General features: G+C 38.3%; 1 pseudogene; it reads left to right on the forward strand.

The window, feature by feature from the left end:
• The first annotated feature begins 1,935 nt into the window (after positions 1 to 1,935).
• On the forward strand, positions 1,936 to 2,054 carry LOC111740938 (annotated as a pseudogene).
• Positions 2,055 to 7,289: the final 5,235 nt, after the last annotated feature.

A 7,289-nucleotide genomic window follows, 5' to 3' on the forward strand; every position in this document is an offset into this window, starting at 1 on the left:
CTGCTTTACTGACTAAACACTTGGCTGCCTCCTTCGTTTCTGTTTGATCTGTAAATGTTGGCATGTCCAGGACTCAGACTGAGCACTCTTTTCTATCCAGATGATCTCTTCCAGTCCTGTGATTTTAAATGCCTTCTATGGATTGATAATTCCCAAATGTATATCTTCCACTCCAGATAGCTCACCTGCATCATTTCAGACTCATGTATACAACTATTTTTTGTTGATTTTGGTTTTTTGGATACTTAGATATCTAATGGGTATTTCAAAAGTAATAAATCTTAAGCAGCTCCTGTCCTTCAGTCTTCTCTGTCTTCTCCGTAAATGATAGCATTCTCTAACCTAGATGTTCAAAACAAAATTCCTGAGTCATCCTTTATTTCTCCTTTTTCTCACCCCCCTCAGTGCTAATGTACAAACAAGTTATGTCAGATATTTACCCGAAAACTATCTAAAATCTTTTCATCTCCATTGCTGCCACTTTAATGAAGACCATTGTCTTTCCCCTGGACTTCTAATCAATAGCTTTCTAACCAAGGCCCCCACTTTCACTCTCCAAAGAACAGTCCAAATGAGCTTTTGAGACCATCGGTCAGATCATGCCATCTTAAAGCCTTCACATTGCTCTTAGAATATGAATGGAACTCTGGACTATAGCCCAGAAGGCCCTGCATGGCCTACCTCCTGCTTCCTGCTCCAGGCTCCTACAATTGTCCTCCTCCATCATTCTGCTTTAGTCACAATACTCTCCTTTCCTTCCCTCAAACACATCAAGCTTTCCCCCATCCCCTCTGGGATTTCCAGCATAAAAAGTATGAACTGTCTCAAACTTCCCTCAGCTCATCTTTCCAGCTGGCTCTTTTTATCCTTTGGGTTTCAGCTCAAATACCACCTTCTTAGAACCTGCCTTTTTTAAAGTGGCCTCCAACTGGAGTTCTCAGCCATCACATCATTTTTTTTAACAGCACTTACCAGTATTAGGAATGTTTACTATCTTCCCTCTTCCCACTAGTGTAAGCTCCACAGGTTCAGGGACCCTAATTGTCTTTTTTATTTCTACATTCTCAAAGCTTAGAAGCATATGGGAGGTGCTCAATAAATAGTCATTGACAGAGGGAAGCAAGGAAGAAAAAAAAAAGAAAGAAAAACTCGGTGCCAAGATCCCATCACAGGATTATTTTACCCCAAAACTGCTTTTAACTTCCTCCTTTTAGCTTTCCATGGTGATTTCCAGTTATGTTATTTTGCTCTAACTCTAGACTGACACCTGAATCCCCCAAGACCCTGAGTTGGAGTCGAGGGTGAAAGAGAGGCTGATAGAACGGCATCCGTCGGGTCCCTAAACAAGTAAGAACTTATGGAATCCTCTTGCAAACTCTTTTGACTTTGGGGAAAGGAGGGCAAAGAGAGAACGCTACAACAGTTTTTACTCTCTCTGAAATGAGGGTGAAATTCCTTGAAAGATGAAGACATATTCCAAGTTAATTCCTATGTCAGGACCCACAAAAGGGAGCCACCCCATGGCCCGGCCCACATCACTAATCTAAACCTGAGCCAACCTGCACTTTATGGGAAACACCTGTTAAGAAACCCAACCCAGCAATGACAATCCTCCAGCGCAGCTGCATCTAGCTCACCTTCCCCTAAAAACAGAACCTCCTAGCCCATTGTGCCCTGTTTCCACATTGCTTCTTCTAATACTCTATTAACTCACTCTCGCCCCAGATCCCTCAGGTTCTGTGCTCTACTGCTTGCGAGGTGCTGGACTCCCCCAGTCCAATGATTGTTTCTCCTTCAATAAAGGACATCAAACTCCATGCTAAATTGTTTTAGCTTGTCACTTGACATTCCTCATCACATCCTTCCCCACCAAATTCCCAAGGAGTTTAGGTAGTTGTTTTCAAACAAAGAACATTATTCCAAACTGTTAACTTTAACTATGGCCATGCCACCCTGAACAAGCCCAATCTCGTCTGATCTCGGAAGCTAAGCAGGGTTGGACCTGGTTAGTACTTGGATGGGAGACCATCAAGGAAGACCAGGTGCTGTAGGCATTAAAAAAAAATAAGGGATTGTAAGATGACAAGGTCCTTGCAATCTGTGAGGTCGATCAAGGGTTGCCTTGCCTAAAAAAAAAAAAAAACAAACAAAAAAAAACACGTTAACTCTGGGGGTAGAATTGACAGCCATACCAGCCCATTTCTCTAATTCCCACGCTTTTATTATTGGCACTAAAATTGTATCTAGACAACTTATGAGGAAGGTTTACAGAAAGCCAGGATACCAAAACCTGAAGCATTAGGAGGGCAGCCTGAGGGATTTATTGGATGTGGGGAGGAAAAAATTTTTTTCCTCTAACCTTCTAAGTTCTCAGCTGGAGCCCTCTTCATAAAAGACAGATTAACAAGAGAAAATCTTACAAATTTAGCTAATATAAGTTTTACATGGCATAAGAGCCTTCATAAGGAAATGAAGAACCAATAAAGGGATTGGACCTGAGTGTTTTTATGCTAGGTTTGACAAAGAGTGAAGTCATGGAAAGATGTGACAGGACAAATGGTATGAACTAAGTGCAGTAAACTGAGGAAGTCTTAGCAAGGTCTGTTCGTTCAGGTTCCTCTCTATGTCCCTTTGTCTTCTGAGATAAGGATTCTCTTTCCTCCTAGTGCAGGGAAGGCAAAAGTCAGAAGATCCTCCCTGTACAGGCCGTTTCTCAAATTCTTTCAGCTTAAAATATTTAATAAGCCAAGGCACCATATTCTAAACCCCGTCATGAATATTTCTCACAACCCATCCCCCCATTTTGACACTAAATTTGGTGTAAAGTCCAGCCAGTTCCTAGGGAAGAAGGAATAGGGAAGATGATGCATTGATACTCTTCCATGCAGAATATAGTTCTAATTTAGACAAGTTTCTAAAGAGTTTGAATCTCAAATATCTCACTCTACTTCTGGTACCAAAAAAAAAGCATGCCAAGGCCTGAGAGAAATAAATTGTTATAATTTGCATGTTAGTTGGCTTTCAGTAAGCTTGGTTCCTGAGCCTTTTAAATGTCAAGGATTTTAGCATTAAAACACTTAGCTTTCAACACTTTAGAAACTCTCAATGCTAATGTTTTTGTTTTCTATTTTAACTAACAATTCTTTGGCTGAAGTCTTTCATCTTCAAAACACTTAAAATCCTAATAAGTAAGAAACTTGCAGGAGGTTTAAAGAGTTTCAGCCATAATGATAGATTGAAAATTAATTTTACTCTTGACCTTGATATTGACTTGCTGCGAACCTACAAAGATCATTTATCTTGTGGTTTCAGTTTTTTTCATTATAAAACATAAAAAATAATAGCAATATTATTTTGAGATCATTAGAGAAAATGGACAAATTCTAAGTTATTTGTAGATGTACTCATATCAAATCCAGTTAACAAATCCTATTTTAAAATATCTTTCTAATTCTGTACTATATGATTTATAATTTTCATACAGTGAAAACAAAATTTAATTTGCTAGTTTGTCAAAATCTAATATCACCAGTTTCCTTTCAATTAGGGTGAAAAAGCTATAGTAAAATTGAAATAATAAAATCTCCAGAGTTAATTTTGTCTTTTCTTCTGCGGCATAGCACCATACCTCTTTACTCTGTCTGAAAAATTTTCATTACTTAATGCTCCAGTCTCATGCCCATGACTGGATCTACAAACACTGCAATTTTATATAAATAGGAATGTTATATCAGAAGAAATGCAGACATCAAAAAACATTAAAACTCTACAATTTTGTTACCAAAACCCAAGTTCGTGTGCCTGACACTTCAAAAGGCCAAGATTCAAAATGTCAGAGTTTGGAGTAAGGAAATGTTTATTGATCAAGAAGGTGCCAATCGAGAAGATAGATCTAATAATGCCTCAAATCCTTGCCTTGCTCACTGGACTAGGTTAAAGGATTTTAAGGGCCTTGGTGGGTGGAAGGGCGGGGGACAGGTATACAGAAGTGCTGGTGGGGCAAGTTTTAATTGGAGGACCTTGGAATTTGACCATTTATGGTAAAGAGGCATCAACACCACAACTTCCTGGACAATAGACCCTTGGCTTCTGAAGAGGTTCTGGTGTTCAAATTCTGGTTGTGTCCTGGTCCTTTGGTTCCTTGGGAATGGCGGGGGGTGAGGGAGGCATGAGACTTTGATTCCGGGTGCAGTTGGAGGTCAAAGTTCTCTCCTCTGCACATAGGTCAGCTATGTGACTTGTAGTTTTGGCTTGTTGTCTCTGAAAAGCAACTCAGTATCTCCTTAAACAGGATAGGACCATTTTGAGCTAGTTCTGCAGTTACAATTTCTCTAGTAAATAAAGAATGCAAATTAAAGTCAAATAATTTTTTTACCTAGCCATTCGGCAAATATTAAAATTAAATTTGGCAAATGTTAAAAATTATAGTTTTCATTATTTGGTAAGATGTAAGGAATAAGATTTTCACATACTGCTAATGGAAGTATAAATTGGAAAAAAACTTTTTGAGGCATAATTGACAATATCAAGTTTAAAATATTACTTTGAATAGCACAGTAACATATAAAGATGCAAACAAAATATCAAGTGTCAGCGGGAGTGTAAAGCCATTGGAACACTTTTAAACTGCTAGTGTGAATGTAAGGTGGCACAACAACTTTGGAAAACAATTTAACATTATCTGATAAGGCTGAAGATATGTATTTCTTATGACCCAGTAGTTCCACTCCTGGGCATGTAGACAAGAGAAACTCTTGCATATGTGTTCCTATCCATATTGTTTGTAAGACCAAGAAAACAGATACAACCCTAATTGTCAGTCAACGATGCAATAGATAAACACAGCAGTGAAAATGAATGAGTTACATCTACTAGCAATGACATGGATGATCTCAGGAACATTGTGTTGTGAGAAATAGCAGGCTGCAGAGTAATTTATACAGTACGATTCTACTTGGATAAAGTTCAAAACATACAGAACGAGTTTGTATCAAACAAATATATGTGGTAAGACTAAAAACAAGGTAATGATAGACATAAATTAAGGGTAGTGGTTACTCCTGAGGGAGAAGAAGGAAGACGAGATTGGACAGAGGCACAGAAAAGGACTTTAAAGGTAAAAACAAATGTTGAACTTTTTTCTCTTAACCTTGATGGTAAGTTAAGGATCTTTGATAATAAATGTGCTTTTTTTTACTCCATAAGTATTTTTTGTACCTGGTCAATGGTTAATAAAAATAATTTAAAGAACTTAAATATCTAGGAGCCAGTTATGAGTCAATATGAAGAGAATGATTTTGTTTATATAAAACTCTATTCCTATTGTATATATAAACAGCATATAAAGGTATCTGAGAGGATATACACTAATGCAACGGTCTCCAACCTTTTTGGCACCAGGGACAGGTGCTCCTATGACAATCTAATGCCTGATGATCTGAAGTGGAGCTGAGGTGGTGATGCTAGCGTTGGGGAGTGGCTGCAGATACAGATGAAGCTTCTCTGGCTTGTCGCTCACCTCCTACTGTGCAGCCCAGTTCCTAACAGGCCACAGATCAGTACCAGTCTGCAGCCTGGGGTTTGGGGACCCCTGCACTAACATATTAATCATTATTATTACCTAGCAATTGAATTTGGCTGAATTTGCTTTCACTGTTTTACTTTACTATGTTGCTGTTTTGTTTTATAAGGACATACATTCTTTTTTATAAGACATTAAAGCTATTTTTTAAAAAAATGATACAACTCTTAGGAAGTTCATCATAGTATTATATATTACATATTGTGTAATAAAGAATTAACTTTACCCAAAGAGAGGTCGGGTTTTGCTCTCAACTCCTGGAAGGTAATCTCTAAGCTTTTGGAATGTCCTTCCTAATAAAAATATCTTTGTTTACCTGGGGACTTTGGCCATACCCAACTGTCTAACAGTGAATTTATGATGGGGGCCTTAGTCACACAATATCAAGGCACTGGAGAATAAAGTCAGCTACCCAGGCAGTGAACTATATCTCTGTGATCAAAACTCAATAAAAATTCTGGACACCAAGGCTCAGGTGAGCTTGCCTAGTTGGCAGCTTCCATGCATATTGTCATGTGTATGGTTTCTTGGAGGAGTTAGGGTTGCCGCTGACTCCACTGGGAGAGGACAACTAGAAGCTTCCTGCTTTGAACTCCCTTGGACTCTGCTCCATGCAGCTCTTCCTATGGTTGATTTTAATCTGTATCTTTCCACTGTAACCATGAGCACAATAGCTTTCAGTGAGTTCTGTCAGTCCCTCTAGCAAATTATTGAACCTGAGAGTTGTCTTGGGGACTCCTGAACTTGCAGTAGGTATCAGAAGTGAGGGTAGTCTTGGGAAGTTCCAAATTTTGCAATATTATATATTATAATAGCAAAACAAATGAAAAAAAACTTGGAAGCCATCTAAATGTCTATAAATAGAAAATTAGTTTAATCAGTTCTGGTATATCTATACCTTAGAATATAATTGTTATTAAAATCTTATACAAAGTACTTAAGTGATATGTTAAGAAACAAGTACTAAGACAGTAAGATTTCTTTTTTAGTAAAATGTGTGAGTGTGTGTGTGTACAAGTCTGTGAAGGATAAATCGAACACAGATTCTGCCTTAAATAGAGCCCGATAACAGAGTTTTTTTTTTTTTTAAGTACACACATATTCATCCAAAATCTTCTCCTGAGTTCTCTGTTTCTGTGAATGGCACCCCCTTCTTTAGTGAACTTCTCTCCCTCTTACAGCAACCGCGTAGTTCTAGCCATACTACCAAGTTCCTCATAATCTCCTTGCCCTTAGCCAATTAGTCTGGAGTGGGCACCTGGTCTAAGTTGGATCCGTCATGGTACCTACCCTATCCCACCAGCCACATTTGACAAGTTGAGAAATGAGTCAGTAAGAGTTCTACCACAGATTATTTTTTAATAACTGGGGCAGGCAAAAACAGTGGTCCCTACAGTTTGAAACTCCAGAGCTGCCAGTGGCAGTAAAGCTAGGAAAACAAATTAGCAGTGAGAGCAAATACAACCAATACTCAAAAGAACACATAGTGAAGAGAATTCTAGAGTCATGGTCATATTTGAGACTGGATCCAAATTTCCTGAGATCGAACTGCATTCCCTCCTTTTTGCCATTTGGTTACACAACTCTTTAATTTTCTGATCTGTACCTGTATCTTTCCAATAAGTTTCCCTTTTGCTTAGGCTTTTTGAGATGGATTTATGTTGCTTGCATTTAAGGTATTAATAAATATATTGGCCAAGTCAGAAAC

The sequence above is a fragment of the Pteropus vampyrus genome, unplaced genomic scaffold, assembly GCF_000151845.1.
Source record: "Pteropus vampyrus isolate Shadow unplaced genomic scaffold, Pvam_2.0 Scaffold70, whole genome shotgun sequence".
In the NCBI taxonomy this organism is placed as follows: domain Eukaryota; kingdom Metazoa; phylum Chordata; class Mammalia; order Chiroptera; family Pteropodidae; genus Pteropus; species Pteropus vampyrus.